General features: G+C 46.3%; 1 long non-coding RNA gene and 2 pseudogenes across 2 annotated transcripts; 1 reads left to right on the top strand and 2 right to left on the bottom strand.

Moving 5' to 3' along the window:
* Positions 1–7,768: 7,768 nt before the first annotated feature.
* Positions 7,769–25,234, bottom strand: LOC139008924 (uncharacterized). 2 transcript variants are annotated; one of them, XR_011471229.1, is made up of 4 exons: positions 25,149–25,234; positions 21,507–21,644; positions 18,318–18,461; positions 7,769–7,990 (listed from the first exon to the last, which is right to left on the bottom strand). It is a non-coding gene; the product is annotated as an uncharacterized lncRNA (long non-coding RNA). The 2 variants fall into 2 exon arrangements; XR_011471230.1 differs by lacking the exon at positions 18,318–18,461.
* Positions 9,284–9,416, bottom strand: LOC139009703 (U2 spliceosomal RNA; annotated as a pseudogene).
* Positions 21,527–22,103, top strand: LOC139008923 (AP-3 complex subunit sigma-1-like; annotated as a pseudogene).
* Position 25,235: the final 1 nt, after the last annotated feature.

Below are 25,235 nucleotides of genomic sequence, written 5' to 3'. Positions count from 1 at the left end.
TGCATTCAAAATTTGGAAGAGGCTCACTTACCTCAATAACGGGAAAAGTTCACTCAGAGAAGCATGAAGGAACTAAGTTTGGGGATGATAGGGAACTTAGGCTCTATCTGTACTATATCTTTTACTTTGACAAAGATTCTATCCTTGAACAAACTCTAGCCAGGACCCTCTAAAACCCTCTTCTCAATTAACCCTCAAACTTTGCCGATAAAGACTTGAACGAACACTAGCATAGTTTCTGACAGCTCAAGACCACATCCCTAGGATAACCCTAGCCCTCTTTAAAGTGCCTGCCTAAGAAAACTCAAGGCTGTCCCAATAACTAACTGTTCCAGCCAACACCTGATGACAGGGCCCAGCCTATGGAGAGAGTAGGAGTCCGAGTTTGATAAACATCACTTAGCAAACACAGACGAGTTTCACATGGACCAACTCCCACTTCCCCTTTTAATTTTTCACTTTCCCAACTCTACTGAGCCCCTGCTTGCCTACCTCTCTATTCCCTTGCCGGGGTCCAGCCCCGGTGGTCCAGGGGTTCCCAAAGGTATGGATGGAGTCGGCGAAGAATGTTTTACACAGAGACAGTGTTCAGAACTCTCTAGCTCTCTTTCGTCCCCGTGGATCTTCCTGTGCCTGGCTGAGGCCACAGAGAAAGATCCCGAGGCAAGCTGCGCCTTTATTTTATAGTCAGAGGTAAACAAGGTAGTGGTTTCCATAGTTACACTGTTCTTGTGAGTTTCACTTGTTTTGACCATAGTTACACTGTTCGTGTGAGTTTCACTTGTTTTTGTTCTTATGAGTTTCACTTGTTTTTGTTCTTGTTCTTGCTCCACTTCCCTCAGCCCATTAGCTTCCCAGATAAGATCTAGGGAGCTCATAAGGTCAAGCCTAATTATGCTTAAGAGGACAGTGCCCTCTAAGCTGGGACTTGTTTGTGACTTTGCCAACAGGTCAGCCTGAGGCTTAATCCTATATCGGCTCCCCACATCTCACCCTTCTTTTATTATTAAGCTACTATAATGAAAGTTTTTAAGCTACCATAATGAAAGTAAAACCCAAGCATCAAGAACAAAACTCCGACTATTAAAACAATAACAAAACAATGCCAATGCAAAACCCAAACTATAGACACGTCAACATTTTAAAACTTAAACTTAAAGAACAAAACTCTGGCTATTAAAACAATAACAAAACAATGCCAATGCAACACAACAATGAGAGAGAAATCAAATTACAGTAACATTTTCCTATTAAATGAAAGTTTCCTTTGACGATTTACTCAGAGTCCTTGGACGTGGCTGCGCAAGACTTTGCAGAAGACTGGCAGCTATCCAATGCTAGCATAGCCAGAAACATGGTTGAGGGAGTAGCTTCCACTTCTTGCTTTTCTACCATCTGCTGGGCCTCAGTTGTTAACTTCTTCAGCTGACCCCATGTTGGCACCTCGGTCCCTTGCATAGCCTTCGTCATCTTCCTTTTCTGCTTTACTGTCATTGGGGCAACTCTAAGTCTTTTGAATGATGGGACAAGGAGCTTCCCTGGGTCCATTGTGGTGACGCTCATAATGCTCTGGTACCCACATTGGCTGCATTGCTCCTTCTGGAAAGACACAAAGCACAACCTCTTCCCCACATCATTACTAGATCTGGTAAAACTCTTGGCTGGTTTTTGTACCCTTCTACCAGGAGAAGCTATTGTACAAGAGGCCCGATGCCTTCTGGCTGCTGTACAACCCTCTGCATTGTCATTTTAAAAAATTTAACATATAGAGAGAGATCGAAGATGGCGGCATAGGTAAACACCGGAGACCGCTGCCGTGGACAACCACTTCAAAAATACAACTAAAAGTCGGAGCGGACATCAACCAGAACCACGGGAAGGCTGGCTGAGGAGAGTCTCTTCAACTAGAAGCAAAAACAACAGCATTCCAACGCTCAGCGGAGGCGCAGTGTGGAAAATTTAAAGGTACGGCGGTGCGGTGGTGAGGGTGCGTGCGCAAAGCGGGCTGGCGGCTGAGGGCGCGATTGTCGTTTTCACTCAGGAGCGAGTCTCAGACTCTGGGCTACAGATCCGGGCGAGTCTCTAGGGACCCAGACTCAAACGGGAGAAGCGGGACTGTCTGGCTACGGCCCCTCCGAGGTTTGCAGCGATTGCTGGGACAGAGAGGCAGAGCCCCTGGGGACGGACTGAGAGCGGCCATAGCTGCTCCCTCCCCCCCGCCCTGTTGAGCCCGCCCCGCCCAGGCCCTGCGCACAACCATTTGCCGACCGCCTCAGGCAAGGGCTGGTCTAGCACCTCCCCTGAGGACTGAAGTTTTCCCACAGCTGATTTCCACCGCCAGTCGGCCGGGTGGTCAAATCCCTCTAGTGTTAACTACAACAATTAAGGCTTCGCTAGAACAAGACTGCGCACAGAGACCACAAGGGGGTGCACCAAGAAAGCATAAAAGATGTGGAGACAAAAAAACATGACAGAAATGGAGGATATGGAGCTAAGAATCGCAATTTTGAGGGCTTGCCATAAATTTGTGCAGAGCCTCACGAAAACTAATGAGACCCTCGATGCTACGATAAAGAAATTAGAAAGTAAGCATACACGGACTGAAATAAAGAATATTATACCCAATAGCAGACCAGAGGAGTGCAAGAATCAAACCAAAGATTCGACAAAAAACACCCAATTGGAAAAGCATAATGAAAAAAGAATCCGAAAATGTGAAGATAGTGTAAGGAGCCTCTGGGACAGCTTTAAGCGGACTAATATCAGAGTCATTGGAGTCCCAGAAGATGAGAGACAGCAAGATATTGAAAACCTATTTCAAGAAATAATGGCAGAAAACTTCCCCCACCTGGAGAAAGAAATGGACTTACAGGTCCAAGAAGCGCAGAGAACCCCAAACAAAAGGAATCCAAAGAGGACCACACCAAGACACATCATCATTAAAATGCCAAGAGCAAAAGACAAAGAGAAAATCCTAAAAGCAGCAAGAGAAAGAGGCTCAATTACCTACAAGGGAATACCCATACGACTGTCAGCTGATTTCTCAACAGAAACTTTGCAGGCCAGAAGGGAATGGCAAGAAATATTCAAAGTGCTGAATACCAAGAACCTACAACCAAGATTACTTTATCCAGCAAAGCTATCATTCAGAATTGAAGGTCAGATAAAGAGCTTCACAGATAAGGAAAAACTAAAGGAGTTCATCACCGCCAAACCAGTATTATATGAAATGCTGAAAGGTATCCTTTAAGAAGAGGAAGAAGAAGAAAAAGGTAAAGATACAAATTATGAACAACAAATATGCATCTATCAACAAATGAATCTAAGAATCAAGTGAATAAATAACCTGATGTACAGAATGAACTGGTGACTATAATGAATCAGGGACATAGAAAGGGAATGGACTGACTATTCTTGGGGGGGAAAGGGGAATGGGAGATTCGGGAAGAGACTGGACAAAAATCATGCACCTATGGATGAACTCAGTGGGTGGGGAGTGAGGGTGGAGGGTGGGGTGGGAGCTGGAAGGAGGGGAGTTATGGGGGGAAAAAAGAGGAACAAATGTAATAATCTGAACAATAAAGATTTAAAAAAAAAAAAATTTAACATATAACATTCTTCTCCCCCTTTTTTGTTTTTATAGAAAAGGTTTATATTGATGGAATTCTGACCATATATAAACATACATACTGCTCTGTATTCACAACTTCCCGCTTCAACCAAAAAGCCACAGCTTCACATTTTTACTGTGAATTGGCTCCACCCCCGAGCCTCAGCGCCTCAAAACAAAACCCCAACTTCAAGCCAAACTGTTTTTCCTTCTGTGTCAAGAGCTAACTTTGATATGTTAAAACTAAGTAAAATCCACTTACTCAATCCAAAACAGGCATTAAAAAGAAAAACCCCAAATGCTCTCTTATATCCATTTTAAGAGTAGGATTGGTGCTTTCCGCTATTACCTGAGTCCTGATCTATCACCCCAGGGAAAGCTTGCCAATCCTGCACTTTGCCCAGAGTGGAAAGGCTGCAGTGGGGTTAAGGATAAGGCTCCTTGGGCCTACCTTCTCCCATGTCTCTACATTTACCTTTCTGGCACCTTTCCTTCCTGAGAAAAGCATGGACATACTTCTTGTATAAAACATTCCGTCTGACTGGGAGTAACCTTAACTCCTCTACTAGCAAGCATATGTGTTAAAAGATCAATACAGAGTCTTTTTCCTTTAGACTCAGTATGGCACATCTTCTCAATCTAAGTTCTGTACTATCCACCTTCTTACCCTACTTATCCTCTATAGGGGGGTCTGCAACACCCTGGTGGACTCCTATCCATCCCAAGTGTGGGGGTTCTCAATGGGGGCGCTTACCTAGGGGAATCCTGTTCGGCCTGTCCGGGCGCCATATGCCGGGGTCCAGCCCCGGGGGTTCAGGGGTTCCCAAAGGTGTGGACGGAGTCGGCGAAGAATGTTTTACACGGAGACAGCGTTCAGAACTCTCTAGCTCTCTTTAGTCCCTGTGGATCTTCCTGTGCCTGGCTGAGGCCACAGAGAAAGATCCTGAGGCAAGCTGAGCCTTTATTTTATAGTCAGAGGTAAACAAGGTAGTGGTTACCAAAGTTACACTGTTCTTGTGAGTTTCACTTGTTTACACTGTTCGTGTGAGTTTCACTTGTTTTTGTTCTTGTTCTTGCTCCACTTCCCTCAGCCTATTAGCTTCCCAGATAAGATCTAGGGAGCTCATAAAGTCAAGCCTAATTAAGCTAAGAGGACTGTGCCCTCTAAGCTGGGACTTTTTGTGACTTTGCCAACAGGTCAGTCTGAGGCTTAATCCTATATCGGCTCCCCACATTCCCTCCCTCTCCCTTTAAAATGCCCAGTTACCTCTGTGTAAAGTGAAGTGGAGTTCAGTTCATGCTGGACTCTTTTCCCTTTGCAATGGTATATTACTGATTAAAAATCTGTCCTCACCACTTTAACTATGTCTGGCTTTATTTACCTTTAACAACTTGGAGGCTATATTATGTGTTTGGGGATGATTTTAAAAAATGATTTAGAGGAGGATTCTAAGAAGATGGTGGGATAGGTCACACAAGGAATTCATCTCCCCACCTTGACAATAATTGCACTGGCAGAATCTGTCTGATGTAATTGTTTTTGGAATTCTAGAGTCTGTCAAAAGCTTACAAGTTCCAAGGGAAGACCTGGACAGAATTACAGTTAATTTTGGTCAATTTCAGCTTTTAGCATAGTAGCAGCTACCCCTCTCAACCACATGGCAGGCAGCTGTGCATGTGTTCCTGGAACGGCTTGCCCACAGCTTGTGGGAGCTAGGGTAGGCCAAGAGGACCATGTATTCCAAATATCTTAGATCTGCATTCTAATCACTAACTGCTGTTTCTGATCACAAAGGTGCAGGAAAAGAGCCAGGTAGCCATTATTGCTGCACCTCTCCCCCTTCTTGCAAGTCACTTCCAGGGAATTTAAAGGGCTGTGCCCTTTCCTCCCCCCTTTATTTTTTGCTTTTCCCCCTTTTAGGAGTCAGAAATGAAAGACTAGGACATCCAAAAACAATTGCATTCATGGGAAAAATTAGAAAGTGACTGTGCATGTCCAGGGAAAGGATTAGAAAATGCTTCGGAAGACTTGTTTAGACCTCATGCTGATCCACGGAACAGAGGCAGCCTACAATAATATAAATAAATAAAACAAAATAAACAGCCTGGCCAGTGTGGCTCGGTGGTTGAGCATCGACCCATGAACCAGAAGATCACGGTTGGCTTCCTGGTTAGGGCACACGCCTGGGTTGCAGGCTCGATTCCCAGTAGGGAGCATGCAGGAGGCAGCCGATTGATGATCTCTCTCATCATTGATGTTTCCATCTCTCTCTCCCTCTCCCTACCTCTCTGAAATCAATAGAAATTTTAAAAAATAAAACAAGGTATCTAGATGGGGTGGAGCTCAGAGCTAGACAGCAATACCACAGATGCAACCCAGGGAGGGAGCTGACAGAGAGCCGGGCCATTCTTGGGGTCCTCCATTCTGATTTATTAACGCATTTTATCAGTTTGTGAAGCATTAAAATACTCGTTTTGGAATGTTTCGTTGTTGTTTTTCAGGAGTTTCTGTGGGTCTGGGGCTATGTGGTCAAGCACTAGGGCTGACTGAGATGTAAACAAAGCACAAAATTTGAGCTACTGTGCTGAGGACACAGACATGAATGGACCCCTGTTGTAAGGGACACCAGGCTCCTGGGAAGATGGATCCTGATCCGACTTCAGGCTCCCTGATTCCTTCCCATCCATCCTTCCAACTTTATTTCCCTCTGCTTCCCAAACTTCCTTCTGCTCCAACCAGCAGGTCTCTAAGGCTTTCTTACCTCCGGGCCTTTTCCTGAGCTATTTCCTACACCAGTAATGCCCTCCCAATATCCCTTTCTCTTTCTTTCTATGAAACTCCTACCCATCATTTACTGCTTTTCTCCTTTATCTCCTCCCACCAGAAAGCCATGTATGACCAGGAAGTGACCTTGCCCGCTCCTGAAATTTAATGGCACTTACTACAAATAGCTCTCACATGGCTTAGTCATTTGAATGCCTTCCTGTAAGGGGGAGGGGAAGGTTATATCTTTGCACTCTCAGCTAGGTCAGTGGCCAGGGGAGGCCTCACCTAGTTTAGGGGGGAGAGGGTCAAGATAAGACTGCTGTGCCCTCGCTGGTTTGACTCTATCAGTGGATAGAGTGTCAGCCTGTAGACTGAAGAGTCCAGGTTCGATTCTGGTCAAGGGCATGTACCTCGGTTGCAGGCTCCTCCCGGGCCCGGGCTCTGGTGAGGGTGTGTGCAGAAGACAACCAATCGGTGTGTTTCTCTCACATCTTAGATCAATATTTCTCTCTGTCTTTTCCTCTCTCTCTTCCACTCTGTCTAAAAATTAATGGAAAAATATCCTCGCGTGGGGATTTTTTAAAAAAGGTAAGACTGCTGTAGTCTTCTTGCTGCTGTCCAAGAAAGCCCCACCCCCCATTTTGGGGTCCAGCCTTACTTTCCTCTAGGCTGTCCACATACAACAAGACCCAGAAACAAGACCCAGAAATAAATATGGCTCCAGAAATAAATATGGTTCCAACCAAAGTTTGAGAGGGACAAAAGGGCTCCTGGTGAGGGGACATGGGCAGAGATGGGAAGACTGGAGGCTAAAGATGTTGAGGTTAGAGCCCAATCATTAGTTACATCCACCATTGGGCCCCTTCACAGCACCTTACTCCACAGGCGAGGTAACATTACAGAGGGGTTCATGTGAGAACAGTGAGAGGCCCAGGGCTTTCTCCCAGGTCTCCTCATTGTCACTGGGGAAGATGTGAATCCAGGGAAGTACAGACTGGGACCATCCTTGAAATGTCAAGGACTAGGGATAAAATGTTGAAATAAAGCCAAAATAGGTCACTCCTTCTCCCCACAGGAGAGAGTCAGGGATGGTTGGGAATGTTAGGCCAGTATGCTCACCACCCACTCCACTGTCATGATCTGAATTGTGGATGCAGTTGATGGTGTGAGGGGTGGGAGTCGACATGCTGACCAGAGTTGCCTCTGAAGTCATGGTGGGTGGGATAGGCAACACTGGTTTGCATGATGTCAGGTGAGTAACTGGTACTTGGTGTGAGGCAAGTGGAAACCAGTGATGGTTGGGATGTCAGTCAGGAGATATCACATTATGCTGAGATAATCAACAATCCTAAAGCTCAGTGGCTTATAATAGCAAAGGTTTATTTCTCACTTATAATACTTGCCCATTTCAACATCTGTGCTGTCCTCTACATCATCTTTACTTGAGCACCCAGGTTGATGGAGCAGCCTCTATCTGGGACATTAGCAGTCTCGTGACAGCAGGAAATGACAGATGGCAAAACCACAAGCTGGCTGTTCAAGCTGCTTTCCAGAGATGACATGTGTCCCTTCCACCCACATTTCGTTGTCCAAAGCAAGTCACATGGTGGCACCTGAGTTTGACAAGACAGGGATATAAAATGCTTCATCAGGGAGAGGCACCACAGGTCTGACGCCAAGCTTACTATCAGTGGGGAGAGAAGGTACAATCTACTGTAGAGAGGGAAAGTAAATATGTTGAACAATAACAAAACCTACCACAGCTGGGATCCTGGCAGTGGTTATGGTCTATGCTAATCAAAATCCATCAATGCCCAGCCGGTGTGGCTCAATGGTTGAGCATCAACCTATGAAGCAGGAGGTCACGGTTCGATTTTTGGTCAGGGCACATGCCTGGGTTGCGGGCTTCATCCCCAGTAGGGGGCATACATGAGGCAGCTGATCAATGATTCTCTTTCATCATTGATTAGAGGCCCGGTGCACAAAATTCATGCACTGGGGCGGGGGGGGGGGGGTGGCGGGGGGCTCAGTCCAGCCTGTGCCCTCTTGCAGTCCGAGAGCCCTCAGGGGATGTCCATGGGGAGCGGGCATAAGCCAGCAGTAGGACATCCATAGAGGCTCCCACCACCGCCGCTGTGCTCGCCAGCCCGCCAGCTGTGAGCCCAGCTCAGGGCTTCTGGCTGAGCAGCACCCCCCCTGTGGCAGCTCCTGCATTGAGCGTCTGCCCCCTGGTGGTAAGTGCACGTCATAGCAACTGATCGTATTGTTTTTTTTGCCGTTCAGTCAATTTGCATATTAGCCTTTTCTTATATAGGATGTTTCTCTCTCTCCCTCTTCCTTCCTCTCTGAAATCAATAAAAATATATTTAAGAAAAAAATCCATCAATGACATCAGCAGACAGAATCAAACTCCTGGTGGGTCTTTATGTGTTTGCCAGACAAAGCTAATGAAGAAGGTTCCTCTGGTGATAGAATTAGGAGAACCAGATGGCATGCTAGTGGGCTCATCCCCAACCCCAGTAGTCAAAGATGCTGGAGAACTGCCCACCCTTATACTGGATACTGCAGCTATGTTAGAAAAGGGAGGAGAGGGGGTCCCAGAACTGAGGAGATTTGACAACATGCTCATAGAAGTATTGGAAGTGATTACTAACAATGGGAAGGAGGTACCTTCAATATTGGGTCCCTACATCAATATATGGAGCAATGTGAGAAGCAAGAGATGGTAACAACTGGTGTCATTTCTGGACATTTTGTAGAAAAAATAAGACAGTAATGGAGAGAATTTTGGTATTGGTGGGAGATGGTGGAACATGACCACATCTAAAAATCAAGAAATAGGGTAATAATGGATAAGAATTAGCTCACAGTGGAATATATACAGTACAACTCCATTTATGACTTTTAAAGGCTAATTAATCAATATTTTGATTAATATTCCACACGTGTGTGATAAAACCATAAAGAAAGTCAAAGTACTTATTAAACTGAAAAGAACAGATACTACACTTGATCTTAGCCAAAAGGCCGAGAAGCGATCAAAGTACTTATTAATATAAACTTCGGGATAGCAGTTATTCCAAAAGAGGAGCTATATGCAATTGGTGAGAAGCATCTAGGGGGTCTCTAAGTATGTGATGCTCAATTTCCTAAGCTGGGTCATGGATATATGGATGTTTTTTTATTATTCTTTAATCATGTGTGTGTTTTCCATACTTTTTATGAATAATGTATTTCTCAAAAAATAATTTAAGGGAATCGACAGTAACATACATTCTAAATAATCAAATAAGCTATTTTTTAAAAGATTTTTTACTGAGTTTTAGAGAGAGAGGAAGGGAGAGGGAGAGAAACAGTCATGTGAGAGTAAAGCATCCAACAGCTGCCTCCCGCATGCCCACATTTTCTTTATCTATTCAACCAAACACTTAGGTTGTTTTTATGTCTTGGCTATTGTAAGTAATGCTGCAATAAACATGAGGGTGCAGGCATCTTTTCAAGTTAGTGTTTTTGTTTCCTTTGGTAAATACCCAAAAGTGGAATTGCTGGATCATATGATAGTTCTGCTTAATATTTTGAGGACCCTCCATACTGTTTTCCATAGCGGCTGCACCATTTACATTCCCACCAACAGTGCATAAGGATTCCCTTTTCTCCACATCCTCACCAATACTTGTTATCTCTTGCATTTTTTATAATAGCCATTCTAATAGGTATTAAGTGATATCTCATTGTGATTTTGATTTGCATTTCCCTAATGATTAGTGATGTTAGCACCTTTTCATGTACCTATTTGCCATCTGTATGTCTACAGTATGTTTATGATATAGAAATGTCAGGTGTAAAATATTAATCAACTTTTGAAATGTCTGTTTCCATGTGAAGTTTTTTCCATCAATCAATCTATCTCTGTTTTTCTCCTTTGTTTTATGCATGCATAGTACTCCTAGGAACAATCAAGTGCTTAGCTCACACTAAGTGGCAGCCAGTTTTGTTTTTAACTTTCTTATCGGCAGTTTCATTTTATCACCACTGCTTTAGTACAGTTTCTATAAATTCATCATAGGCTTGATGATTTAATCCAAAAACTGTAGCTTGAGAAAGAAAAATGGGGGGAGGGAATGAGAGAGAGAGCTTGCCTGTTTCTGTCTGCAATATGACTTCATACACTATTGTTTCTGATTCTAAGGAGAACTAATACTCTAATAAATTAAGTATGGGATTTATCCTCTTAGGAGGAATGCTCACATGAAGTTAGAAAAATGAATGCTACCATTTATGAATTTATGGGTTTTTTTGTTTTGTTTTGTTTTGTTTTTTATTGATTTCAGACAGGAAGGGATAGGGAGAAAGAGATAGAAACATCAATGATTAGAGAGAATCATTGATCGGCTGCCTTCTGCACACCCCCGACTGGGGATCTAGCCCACAACCGTGCATGTGCCCTTGACCAGGATCAAACCTGGGAACCTACAGTTTTCAGGCCAGGGGATATCCACCTGCCAGCTTAGGCCCAGGGGAAGCGGGCCTAAGCTGGCAATTGGACATCCCTCTCACAGTCCGGGATCCCTCGCTCCTTATTGTCCACCTTCACACTGCTCCTTAGCACTGCCGCGGAGGTGGGAGAGGCTCTTGCCACTGCCTCTGCACTCGCCAGCCATGAGCCTGGCTTCTGGTTGAGCAGTGCACTCCTGTGAGAGCACACTGACCACCAGGGGGCAGTCCTGCATTGAGCATCTGCTCCCTGGTGGTCAGTGTGCATCATAGCTACTGGTTGAATGGTCACTTAGGCTTTTATATATCTACTAGAGGCCCGGTGCACAAAAATTTGTGCACTGGGGAGGGGGGGTCCCCCAGCCCGGCCTGTGCCCTCTCGCAGTCTGGGACCCCTCAGGAGATAACGACCTGCTGGCTTAGGCCTGCTCCCGGGTGGCAGAGGGCAGGCCCAATCCCTAGGTGCAGCCCCTGGTCGGGCTCAGAGCAGGGCTGATTGGGGAGTTGGGGCGCCACCCCCTGTCATGCACAGAGCAGGGCGGATCGGGAGGTTGCGATGCCACCCCTAGTCACGCTCAGGGTAGGGCCGATTGGGGGGTTGGGGCACCGCCCCCTGTCACACTCAAGGCAGGGTCGATGGGGAGGTTGCAGCGCCACCCCCTGTGACGCACAGAGCAGGGCCGATCAGGGAGTTGGGGCGCTGCCCCCTGTCACTCATAGAGCAGGGCCCATCAGGGGGTTGGGGAGCTCCCCCCATCACACACAGAGTAGGGCCAATAGGGGAGTTGGGGCACCGCCCCCTGTCACACACAGAGCAGGGCAGATCAGGGGGTTGGGGCGCCGCCCTCTATCACCCACAGAGCAGGGCGGATCAGGGGGCTGGGGTGCCGCACCCTGTCACACTCAGGGCAGGGCTGATGGGGAGGTTATGGCTCTACCCCGTCACACACAGAGCAGGGCCTGTTGGGGGGGGGGGGTGCACTTTGTCACACACAGAGCCGCAGGGCGATCAGGGGGTTGAGGAGCTCCCCCCTATCAGGCACAGAGCAGGGCTGATCAGGGGATTGGGGCACCTTCCCCTGTCATGAACAGAGCAGGGCGGATAGGGAGGTTGTGGCCCCGCCCCCTGTCACACACAGAGCCGCAGGGCGATCAGGGGGTTTGGGCGCTGCCCCCTGTCACGCTGATCCCGGTGCTGGGAGGCATATTACCCTTTTACTATATAGGATAGAGAGGCCTGGTGCATGGGTGGGGGCTGGCTGGTTTGCCCTGAAGGGTGTCCTGGATCAGGGTGGGGGTCCCCACTGGGGTGCCTGGCCAGCCTGGATGAGGGGATGATGGCTGTTTGCAGCTGGGCACACCCCCTTCAGGGTGGGGGTCCCCACTGGGGTGCCTGGCCAGTCTGGGTGAGGGGCTGAGGGCCGTTTTCAGGCTGGCAGGTGACTGAAGCTCCCAACCTGTCCTTTTTTTCTTTTTTTTTTATTCTGGGCCAGCTTTAGCTCTGAGGCTCGGCTCCAGCTATGAGGCCTCTGCTGCTGAAAGCAGGTTTCTGGCCTTTGTTTACCTTCTGTATTTGAAACAATGTTGCGGTCCTGCTGGCTGAAGCCCAGCTGACTAAAGCAGATTTCTGGGGTTTTGTTTAGCTTCTATATTTGTAACAATGTTTCAAACTGCAAGCTCATAGGCCAGCAGCAGCAGGAGGGGAACCTGGCTTCCTCTGTCACTGGAGCAAGCAAGCCTCCCTGTTCGCATCAGCTGCCTGGCTGCCAGCCGTCATCTTGGCTGGCAGTTAATTTGCATAAGGACATGCTGATTAGCCAATGGGAAGGGTAGCAGAGGTACGGCTAATTACCATGTTTCTCTTTTATTAGATAGGACTAGAAGCCCAGTGCATGAAATTCGTGCACTCGGAGGGGTCCCCCAGCCTGGCCTGTGCCCTCTCACAGTGTGGGAGCTGCGTGATTGATCGTCCCAAAGAGGTAGGCCCTACCCACCCATCCAGGGCTCCTCGATGGATTGCCCCAAAGGGTAGGCCAGAGCCGGGGGTCCCACCTCCGTGCCACGCACACAGCATCAAGACCCCACCCACCCATGCGTGAACACAGCCCCACCCACCTGCATGCACCAACTGCGCACGCAGCCTCCTGGTGATCTCTCGTTGCGGCGTGAGGGCATCACAGCATGACTGCATGATGACCACATAGGCTTTTATTAATAGGATATAATAAAAGCCTAAGCCACTGTATTGGCCGAATGACCAGAACAACTGGTTGCATAATGTGCACTGACCACCAGGGGGCAGACGCTGAACGCACAGGCATAGAAACATGGAATAGACTGATGAATCTCAGAGGGAAGAGGGGAGGGGGGAGGGTGGGAAGAGATTAACCAAGGATCTTATATGCATACTAGAGGCCAGATTCATGCACCGGTGGGGTCCCTCAGCCTGGCCTGTGGGGATCCAGCTGAAACTGACAGTCCAACACCCCCCGTGGGGTCCCAGATTATGAGAGGGAGCAGGCCAGGCCAAGGGACCCCACTGGTGCATGAATCCATGCACCGGGCCTCTAGTTCAGTGATAAAAAGAAATAATTTATCAAGCCATGAAAAGACAGGAGGAAAACTTCAATGTATATTTCTACATGAAAAAAGCCAACCTGAAAAGGCTACATACTGTATAATTCCAACTATATGACATTTTGAAAAAGGCAAAATTGTGAAGAAAGTAAAAAATATCAGTGGTTTCCAGGAGGTAGGGCTGGGGATGGAGATGAATACATAGAGCACAGAAAATATTTAGGGCAGTGAAAATACTCTGTATGATACCATAATGACAGATACATGTCATTGTACATTTGTCCAAACCAATATATGTACAACACCAAGAGTGAACTGTACTGTAAGGTATGGACTTTGAATAATTATGATGTGTCAATGTAGGTTCATTAATTGTAACAAATGTTCTATTCTGGCATGGGATGCTGATGATGAGGAAGGCTATGCAAATGAGACAAAGACATTACAAGAAAATTATAAAACACTATGCTTCATGAATACAGACATAAAAATCCTCAATTGTGGGGAACCGATATAGGGTTAAGCCTCGGACTGACCTGTTGGCAAAGTCACAAACAAGTCCCAGCTTAGAGGGCACAGTCCTCTTAGCATAATTAGGCTTGACCTTATAACACTCCCTAGATCTTATCTGGGAAGCTAATGGGCTGAGGGAAGTGCAGGAAGTGTAACTATGGTCAGAACAAGTGAAACTCACAAGAACAGTGTAATTATGGTAACCACTACCTTGTTTACCTCTGACTATAAAATGGTTGGTGCGGCCTGAGCACCGGTGGAAGTCCTTCCTCTTGAGTTGGACTTACCCGCCTGGCCCCCCAATATTCCCAAATTATCTCTTGTCTTTTCTCTTTCATTTGTGTGCGGCTCCTCTTCCAGATCCTGAACCCTGAACCACACGGGACGTGGAGGGAAACATTTACAACACTCAATAAAATATTAGCAAATAAAATTTAACAATATGTAAAATGATTTATCTTGAAGATATAACATATAACACATATGAAGATATGAGTTCTTAATACCTATGCACCAATTTACAAAGCATCAACATTTTTATAGCTAAACCTATACAAAATATAAGACTAGACAGAAAAAAAAAGAATAGACAGAAACACACATCAAACTTCTAGAGATAAAAACTCCAATGTGTGAAGTTAAAAGTACATGGATGGGATTAGCCAGACTGTATATTGTAAAACAAAAATTATTGAAATTAAAGTTACAGCAATAGAAACTATACAAAAGGAGACAGAGAGTAAAAACAAGAAAAAAAATTTAAAAATTGGAACTATGAGGTAAGTTAAATGGCCTAATATCTATGTTTGGAGTTATAAAAAGAGGGGAGAAAGATGGGTGGCAGGGGAAAAAAGCACTTGAAGAAATATTGGCTGAAAAAAATTCCAAATTCAGTGAAAACTACAAATTCACAGATACTGGAAATTCAATGAACTCCAAGCATAAAAAAATGAAGGTGACAGCACTGAGGCACATTACAGTCACATTGCTTAAGACCAGTGATAAACAGAAAATCTTAAAAGCAGCCAGAGAAAAAAAGATTGGTTATATACAAAGTGACAAAGATAAGGATGACAAAAGATTTCTCATGGGAAACAAAACAAAACAGAAATTGTGCAGCAATAGAGTAATGAAAGAAAAACTCTGTCAACCTAGAATTCTACACCTGGCAAAAATATCTTTGAAAGGAGAGAGACCAAGATGGCGGCGTAGGTAAACACCGGAGACCGCTGCCGCAAACAACCATTTCAAAAATACAACTAAAAGACTGAACGGACATCACCCAGAACCACAGGAAGGCTGGCTGAAGAGAGACTCTACAACTAGAAGGAAAGAGAACAGCAAATCGAGGCTCAGAGGCGGCGCAGTGTGGAAAATACAAAGGTACCGAGGTGCGCGCGAAAGCGGGCTGGTGGCTGAGGGCGCGGTTGTCGTTTTCTGTCGGGAGTGAGTCTCAGACTCTGGGCTCCAGATCCGGGCGAGTCTCTAGGGACCCAGACTCAAACGGGAGAAGCGGGATTATCCGGCATCAGTTGGGACCTGAGGGCAGCTTTCTCTCCAAGGTTTGCAGCGGCTGCCGGGGTTCTGAGAAGCAGAGCCTCTGGGAACGGGACTGAGCGTGGCCATAACTGCTCCCTCCGCCCTCCCTGTTGATCCCGCCCCGCCCAAAACCTGCGCACAGCCATTTGCCGATTGCCTCAGGCAAAGGCTGGATTAGCACCTCCCCAGAAGGCAGACGTTTTCCACACAGCTGATTTCCACAGCCAGCCGGCCTGGTGGTCAAACCCCTCTAGTGTTAACTACAACAATTAAGGCTTGGCTAGAACAAGACTGCGCACAGAGACCACAAGGGGGTGCACCAAGAAAGCATAAAAGATGCGGAGACAAAGAAACATGACAGAAATGGAGGATATGGAGCTAAGAATCGCAATTTTGAGGGCTTGCCATAAATTTGTGCAGAGCCTCACGAAAACTAATGAGACCCTCGATGCTACGATAAAGAAATTAGAAAGTAAGCATACACGGACTGAAATAAAGAATATTATACCCAATAGCAGACCAGAGGAGTACAATAATCAAACCAAAGATTCGACAAAAAACACCCAATTGGAAAAGCAAAATGAAAAAAGAATCCGAAAGTGTGAAGATAGTGTAAGGAGCCTCTGGGACAGCTTTAAGCGGTCTAATATCAGAGTCATTGGAGTGCCAGAAGATGAGAGACAGCAAGATATTGAAAACCTATTTCAAGAAATAATGGCAGAAAACTTCCCCCACCTGGTGAAAGAAATGGACTTACAGGTCCAAGAAGCGCAGAGAACCCCAAACAAAAGGAATCCAAAGAGGACCACACCAAGACACATCATCATTAAAATGCCAAGAGCAAAAGACAAAGAGAAAATCTTAAAAGCAGCAAGAGAAAGAGGCTCAATTACCTACAAGGGAATACCCATACGACTGTCAGCTGATTTCTCAACAGAAACTTTGCAGGCCAGAAGGGAATGGCAAGAAATATTCAAAGTGCTGAATACCAAGAACCTACAACCAAGATTACTTTATCCAGCAAAGCTATCATTCAGAATTGAAGGTCAGATAAAGAGCTTCACAGATAAGGAAAAGCTAAAGGAGTTCATCACCGCCAAACCAGTATTATATGAAATGCTGAAAGGTATCCTTTAAGAAGAGGAAGAAGAAGAAAAAGGTAAAGATACAAATTATGAACAACAAATATGCATCTATCAACAAATGAATCTAAGAATCAAGTGAATAAATAACCTGATGTACAGAATGAACTGGTGACTATAATGAATCAGGGACATAGAAAGGGAATGGACTGACTATTCTTGGGGGGGAAAGGGGAATGGGAGATTCGGGAAGAGACTGGACAAAAATCATGCACCTATGGATGAACACAGTGGGTGGGGAGTGAGGGTGGAGGGTGGGGTGGGAGCTGGAAGGAGGGGAGTTATGGGGGGAAAAAAGAGGAACAAATGTAATAATCTGAACAATAAAGATTTAATTTAAAAAAAAAAAAATATCTTTGAAAGAAGGAAGGCAAATAAAGACACTTTTAGACATACAGAAACTGAAATGACTTATTATCAGGAGCCTCTCACTACAAGAACAGTTAAAGGACCTCCTTTAGGCAGAAGGAAAACCATATCAGATGGAAATCTGAATCTACACAAAAGAATGAAGAGCACAGGAAATGATAAATACATGGGAAATGAGAGAGAGAGAGACAGGTCTGCTAAAGATACTTGACTTTAAACAAAAGCAATAACTATGCATTGTGGAGTTCAAAACATACATAAAAGTAAAATGCATAGCAACAATAACATAAAGGCCAGGAGAGGAGAAATGAGGTATATACTGTTTTAAGATTGTTATTAACATATAGAAAATAATATAATATCTCTTGAATGAAAAATAGTCATATCAACATCCTGTACCTCCTGATATGGGTACTGTGAAGGGCACAGCATCACTTCTGCAATATTCCGGTCAATAGTGAATAAACTTAATTTAATCATGAGGAAATATCATACAAACCCAGATTGAGGAACAATTTACAAAATAACTAGCCAGTGCTCTTCGAATGTGTCAAGGTCATGAGAAACCAAGAACAACTGAGGATGAACTGTCTAAACTGGAGGAAACTAAGGAGACAGGACAACCAAGTAGAATGGGTGATCCTGGATTGGCTCCTAGACCAAAAGTAGGACATTAATAAAACAATTGGCAGAGCTGAATAAGATTGGTAGATTTTTTTCATAGTATTGTATCAATCAATGTTCATTTCCTAGTTTTGGTCATTGTATCATGATGATGTAAGATGTTAATATTCAGAGAAGCTGGGTGACGAATATACACCTCACTGCTTAACTTCCTTCCACTGTCTTCGAACCCCAGGGTCCCTATGGATGTCAGGCCCTCCTGCCCTCCTTCCCACTGTCCCCGCAAGTCCTCCAGCCCACAGAGAAGGAACTAGGGGAGATGCGACTTTCCCCTTCAATCTCAATCCCTGAAAATCATGGCGCCCCAGAAAAGGGGGTGGTCTGGGTGGGGTAAAAAGGCTTCAGAAGCAGCCGCTGAGATGGGGGACAGTAAGGGAAGGGTCAGAAAGATGGGGCTGGAGGCAAAGGGGCCACTGTGGTGGCCTGTGGGTTCAGGATGAGCTGGGTGCTAACTTCCTCTGACCATGGTGGAGGCTGGGCATCTCACACGCTCAGGCCCTGGCCTGGCTGAAAAGGGCTCCATCCTGCTGTCAGAAGTGCCATCTGAGTATGGTAGTGAGGTGAGGTTTGAGGTCCCAGGTGGAGAGGAGGAAAGTTCCCTGAAAACTGCAGAAACCATTACCTGCCTTTCCTCTCCCTCAGAGTTGGGTGTCGTTCACTTGCCTTCCCCCTTCAGAATGCTGGAGCAATACCCAGGCACCTGTCACCCAGACCTATTTTCAGGTCCAAGATGGAAGGTCTGATAGTCAGGATCCTTGACTGAGGCCTGAGAGAGAGAGAGAGAGAGAGAGAGAGAGAGAGAGGAATGGCAGTGGGGGAGAAAGGGAGAGAGGGAAGCAGGGTAAGAAGCTGTCCCAGGAAACTCATGTAGGTACCTGCCCACCCCTTTTCTTTTCTTGGACTCTAGGAGTTCATTTTCTGGAAGTCAGAGAAAAGTGAGTGGCTCTGAAGCATACCAACCCCAGAGCAAGTCAATTCTCATCCAAAGTCCAGGGCCTCCACTAGTTAGCTAATAAAAGTAAGCAAATGCTTAACCTCTCTGAATGTCAGTTTCAATTTCCCGATTGTTCAATTGTAAGGTAACAGGGTGTGCCTTCTTGGAATGTTGTAATCAGGAATTAAATTGTATGATTTTTTTTTTTTTTTTTTTTTTTTAGCAAAGTGTTCAGGCCAGTGCCTGGCAAACAAATCCCCAGTAAACGCAAACATGAAAGTAACACTGAGTCTGAGCTACTCACCAACCCACTCTGGTATTTCTGATGTTGTAGATAGTGACCTGGGGCTCCAGCTGTCCATGGGACTGTTGGCCATGCGGCCAACCTTGCAGCCAGCTTGCACTGTCCCCAGTCAAGGTGGGGGAATCCCAGGCAAGCTCTCCCCACCTCTACACCCCTCTTGTGTGTGATACTTGGTCTCCCTGGAATGAAAGCCAGATTCATCCAAGGAACCTCTGCTTTGCTGTTTGCTTTAGCCTCTGGCACCATTACAGTTATGGTCAGAAATCAACCTGAGAAAGGTACCAATGTCTGTAATCCATCTAGAGCACTGGATATGAAATCCACTACCCTACCCCCAGCTAGAAAGGAGGCAAGAATAAGCAGAAGGATGTCCAATGAAATGCATTGGGAAATACTGTAAATTAGCTAAACAGTTAACAGAATTGTGAAAGTAAAATTAGACTATCCGGAGATTTGTGTGAAATGCTCAAAACAAGCAAAAGAGCAAAAAGCTACAAACAAGATGGATGGATCCAAGGAAGAATCATGTGAAATTATATAAGGTGGGTTAAGTATGAATTTTATGCCAATCTTCAGAATGGGTCACAAGAAGACGTAGTGAGAGGGGAGGAAAGTCCCTCGGCTGGCTCAGGCTCCCAACTCTGCAGGTCGACAGCCCCGTTTAATAGGGGTTGGGGCAGTGGCCTCAGACAATGGCTGCCCCCAGTGTCTACTCCCTCTTCTTCCTTAGTATTAGGACAGCAAAATTTTAGAGGAGTACACAGTCATCCAGAACAAAAACTACACCTCTGAACCTCCTGCATAGCCAATCACAACCTTAGGACTAGGTTCTGTCTGGTGAGATATAACTGAAGGTTTGTGTGTATGATTTCCAAAAATGTCTTTAAAGCAGTGGTTCTCAACCTGTGGGTCGAACGACCCTTTCACAGGGGTCGCCTAAGACCATCGGAAAACACATATATAATTATATATTGTTTTTGTGATTAATCACTATGCTTTAATTATGTTCCATTTGTAACAATGAAATCGGGGGCCACCACAACATGAGGAACTGTATTAAAGGGTCGCGGCATTAGGAAGGTTGAGAACCACTGCTTTAAAGGGAGGAGCTAGGCCCTCTTCAGCCCTTCCTCCTTCCTGCTGGCTGGAATGCAGATGTTACGGCTGATGCTCTAGCAACTACATTACACCATTAAATTGAAGCTACATGATGGGTAGGTAACAAAATTCTCTGTAACCTGGTCCCTGGCCTCCAGGGCATCCTGCCAATCTTACATGGCCTACTCCTAGATTTCTCCTATGTAAGAAAAAAATATATTTCCATTATATTTCATTCAAGCCATTATTGTTTGGGTTTCTGTATCAAATAGCTGAACTGAATCCTAACCAATGAACAGAGGAGATGAGAATCCTTTTTGTTAGCAGAGGTGGTGCAAGGTCTAATAGAAGTAGGGATTCCCTGTGTTGGCAAAAGTGAGAGACAGACATGCAAGGGAAGTTCCCTGAATTGGTAGAACTGGTGGTAGAATCAATATTAATTCCTGGATAAATAGCATGGTAAATGAAGAAATGGAAAAATCAAGGTTATCCCTGCAGTGACAGCTATGGAGGGTAGGGTCACAGAGGATGCTGGGGAGGTTATTAGGTTGAACTACGTAGGGAAAGGTGTCATGGCTAGACAGGTGAGGTTCCTGTGTTGACTAGGGTTGGGGAGAGGCTCAAGGTAAAAAGAGGAACTATTCCTGGAAGTGCTATCCGTTTTCAAGAGCAAGCTCAAATCCTTGTCCATCTCTCTTCATGACCAGAGGTGTCCCTATTAGTTCTTGTACTCACTGACTGTCCACAGCACTTCCTGCTGACCCAGACTTCCTGTCAGTCCTCAGGAGGTCGGTCTGATTGTAGGGATACCTAGTCCAGCATTTCTCCTCATGTGGTGCTCACAGCGCCCTCATGGGACTGCCCTGAGGACCTGCTAAAAAATGCAGACTTGCCGAAACCGGTTTGGCTCAGTGGATAGAGCATCGGCCTGCAGACTGAAAGGTCCCAGGTTCGATTCCGGTCAAGGGCATGTACCTTGGTTGTGGGCACATTCCCAGTGGGAGATGTGCAGGAGGCAGCTGATCGATGTTTCTCTCTCATCGATGTTTCTAACTCTCTATCTCTCTCCCTTCCTCTCTGTAAAAAATCAATAAAATATATTTTAAAAAAAAAAATAAATAAATAAAATAAAAAATGCAGACTTAAGGACTCCACTCAACACCAAACAGATCAGTCCCTCTAAATGGCCCCCATGATTCTGACATATACTCAAGTCCAATGCACCATTTTACACATGGTGAAACTGAGGCCCAGACAAGTAGTGACTTTCCTGAGGTCTCACTGAGAACAGTGGACGAGGGAACCCAGGAATCAGAACCTCAGGTCTAGGGCTTACTCCAATGCCCTGACACCTGCACCCTCAGGCTCTCTTGGGTGGTCCCCTGAAATGTAAAAACCCTCTGAGGGGAAGGATCACCAGTGAGATCCTGAGGCGAAGCTGAGAGCCCACCCCAACCCTGGCCCTCAGCGCTCACCTGGTCCACCCAGCTCAGCCATGATCAAGGCAATCCTCATCTTCAACAACCACATAAAGCCGCAGCTCTCCAAATTCTACCAGCCTTACAGAGAAGATAGACAGCAGCAAATCATCAGGAAGACATTCCACTTGGTATCTAAGAGAGATGAAAATGTTTGCAATTTCCTGGAAGGATAATAATTAATTGGAGGAGCTGACAACAAACTGATTTACAGACATTTATGCAATGTTATCTTTTGTCTTCTGTATGGATTTTTCAGACAGTGAACTTGGCATTGGAGATATAATTCAAGTATTTGTGGAAACATTACACAAGTGTTTTGAAACTGTCGGTGAACTGAATTCCATTTTCCATGTAAGCGAGGCTCAAAACATTCTTACAGGGATGGTGATGGGGGAATGGTATTAGAGACTAATATGAATGAGATTGTTACATAAATTGATGTAAAAAATTAACTGGAGAAATCTGAGGCTGGCTTAAAGGGAGTTCCAGCCCATGCTGTATCAGCTGTAAAGAATATGAATCTTCCTGAGATCCCAAGAAATATTTGGTGACATCAGTATAAAAGTGCCAAACCTGTCCTCTTTTAAATAAAAAATTTGAAAGGCTACTTCCAGGTAAAATCCAGGGGGAAAAGTCGCAAGTTTACCATGTAGTTGTTTATTAGAAGCTAGAGGCCCGGCACACGAAATTAGTGCACAGGTAGGGTCTCTAGGCCTGGCCTGTGATCAGGGCCAATCCCCGGCTGCTGGCTGCTGGCTGCCGGCAGCCGAACCCGTCCCCCCACCACCAACACTGGTGCCCTCTGTGTGTGGGGCGACTGGCAGGGCGACTGGGGCCCTGCTTGCTAGCACCCACCTTGCCTGGCACCGCCCAGGTCCACTGCCACCCACCCCTGCTTCCTCATTCCCCATAGGGCAAGGGGAGGGACCAAGAGGTTGGCGAGCAGGCCTCCATCCAGCAATCAGGGCCTGTGGGCTGGGGGCAGCTCCTGCGTCGAGTATCTGCCCCCTGGTGGTTAGTGTGCATCATAGCAACCGGTCATTCCACTGTCTGGTCGATTTGCATATTATTCTTTTATACATATAGATAGAGGAGGAGAGTCTTAACTTATGCCCTTGGATTTCAGTCAAGGTACTGTATAGAAGTTGTGTCAAATCAGTATAGTGGTTCAATGTTGCTTTTCTTACTCAGTGATTTTAAAGAAATAAAGTAGTTCCAGTGTGATTTTTTTTCTTTCTTTTCTAAACTGCATTCCTATGCCCACTGAAGGCATGCCTTCATGTATTGGCTACAACAGAATTTCAAAAAAGTATTTGAGACATTTCTTTAAATTATGTACAACTCAAAATGTTGGTGCTTTGTATGGATCACAAGTGCAGCATTCCTTAATTCTTTCTGTTATTTGTCATGATTGTTATTTAAAGAACCAAGCATGTACTGCATGAAAACATTATATTTTTCTCTTAGTTTAAATAAACTCCATGGCAACTAGACTAATAAAGAACCTTTGTTTGCCTGATATCTACTTTAGCAATCATTTTTATAACCCTCTGACTCAACAAAGTAAATAAAGGTACATTTTATCACTGTTTAAAAAAATAAATATACATTTAAAATTTTTTTCTAACTCTCTGAAGTGGAAACACCATCTGCATGGTTTCCTCCATCCTCACAATCCCTGGACAAACTGCAGGCTGAGGAGACACCCGTGGCCCATGGGCACATCTCCCAGAGCTGCTTGCAGCTGTAGAGCCCTGGCCTCCTGCAACACCTACCTCACAGGCATGGGGCTGCATGCCCTAGAACTCCATGCAGTCTTGCAGATTCATCTGACTGAACATTCAACTGACCCCTCTTTGACCCAGGGTCTGGGGAAGTACATGAGGGGTCCCAGAAGTAAGATACCCTCCTCAGATTCCAACTCACCCACACCCCCATAGCCCCCATGCCCCCCTCCTGGGCCTGCCTGCCCTTCTTCCCATCTCCCCAGGCCTGGGGAGTGGGTACTGAAATAAATGGCTGCATCCTCTTCCTGCCCCAGATTCTCGAGCATCTTTGGAAACTCCACTTCCCCCTCCCTCTTCCGCTGGCTGACTTTCTATAGTGCCCACCCCTACCCACCCCTGGAAGGAACAGTTCTGACTGGCTTCAGAAGGCTCCGCAACCTGCCTTGCCCTTACCTCCCATGGATCCCTCACAGATACTGCCTCTCTGATGCCATCCCCAACCAGGCAGGAAGTACCCTTGTCCTTGCTCTCCACTCCAGCCTCCGCACATACATCTCGACACCTTTTCTAGCTAAATCCACTTACCATCACCCACGTAAATATAGGATCTTTCTGTTATTTGTCTCCCTGGGAGATTGCAGCCCTCCATGTGTGTCCTATCCTTGATTCCAATGGCAGTGTGTTCAACACTGACCTCTCTGAGGCAGTCTCTGCTGGGCCAGCTCCTAGAACATGCCCTGTCCTTTCATCTTTTAAATTATCTAAGGTATCACTAGTTCATGATAACCCTGGGCTAGAAGCTGTCCCTCGCTGCCTTCCCTAGCTTCGTGGTATAGGCCTAGGGAGTCCTGATGAGAGAAGTCCGGTGAGTCGCTTGTGTGGCACAGCCCTTTTCAGAGTGACAGGGAGGCAAGCCCCCATCACTGTCAGGGCCTTTACAGATCAGAAATCTCCGCAGCCGTAGGCCTGGAGCATGCCTCTGCTCGTTCATTCATAGTTGACTTTTATCATTCTAATAATTCATGATTACCACGCTGGGAAACCTGTCTCGGATCCTTTTCTCCTGCAGCTACACCAACTGTCCATTTTCCCGTCCCTTAGCCCCTCCCGAAGCCCTAATGACAGGGGACATGGTCTAACCACTAGAGAGCCCTCAACCAGGGCGCTGAAGGCCGAATACAGGGAACCTCGGTGTCCTTGCAAGGGATTTGGGTGTGAAGAGATGACGCGGGTTCGTCTCCGCATCCCATCCCAGTCTCCGAGGCCCGAGCAGCTGTCTTTCGCGCCACCTGGCGGCCGCTGCCTTTAAGCGGAGAACAGGGGCCAGTGATGGCGAACCTATGACACGCGAACTCATTTTTTGGTTGATTTTTCTTTATTAAATGGCATTTAAATATATAAAATAAATATCAAAAATATAAGTCTTTGTTTTACTATGGTTGCAAATATCAAAAAATTTCTATATGTGACACGGCACCAGAGTTAAGTTAGGGTTTTTCAAAATGCTGACACGCCGAGCTCAAAAGGTTCCCCATCACTAGGACTCAGCGAGGGTCCCCGGCTCGCGGAAACCGGTTCCTCGGGGCGCCCAGCTTGGAGGACCAGGACCGCGCAGCCCAGGGGAAAGCACGTCTCTGGATTCGGGCGGATCCCACGACACAGGCGAGACCCCAACCCAGTGCACTCGGCCCCTCGCCGTGGCAGACGCGGGGCCCGGACGCTGCGGGGGGTCTAGGCAGCTGAATGAGCATGCGCGCGCGCCCGCCTGCTCCACGCGGCGCCCCGCACCACCGCGCGCGCGCACGCACTCCAGGGCGCCCGCCCGCGCCAGGCTGGCCACCCGGAGAGCACAGGGCAACCTCGCGCGACGCGGTCATGCGGGCCCCGCCTCACACATTTCCGCCCTCACCTCGAGCGTGAGACGCCGCTGCGGCCGCACTTTCTCATGGGCGACCCCCTCGAGGGCGGGACGGGGTGGTCCGTGCGGCTCCGGCCT

The sequence above is a fragment of the Myotis yumanensis genome, unplaced genomic scaffold (genome assembly GCF_028538775.1).
Source record: "Myotis yumanensis isolate MYYU_CA2020_CCGP unplaced genomic scaffold, mMyoYum1.0.hap1 SCAF_4, whole genome shotgun sequence".
Lineage (NCBI taxonomy): Eukaryota > Metazoa > Chordata > Mammalia > Chiroptera > Vespertilionidae > Myotis > Myotis yumanensis.
This window is presented reverse-complemented; position numbering and strand designations above follow the sequence as displayed.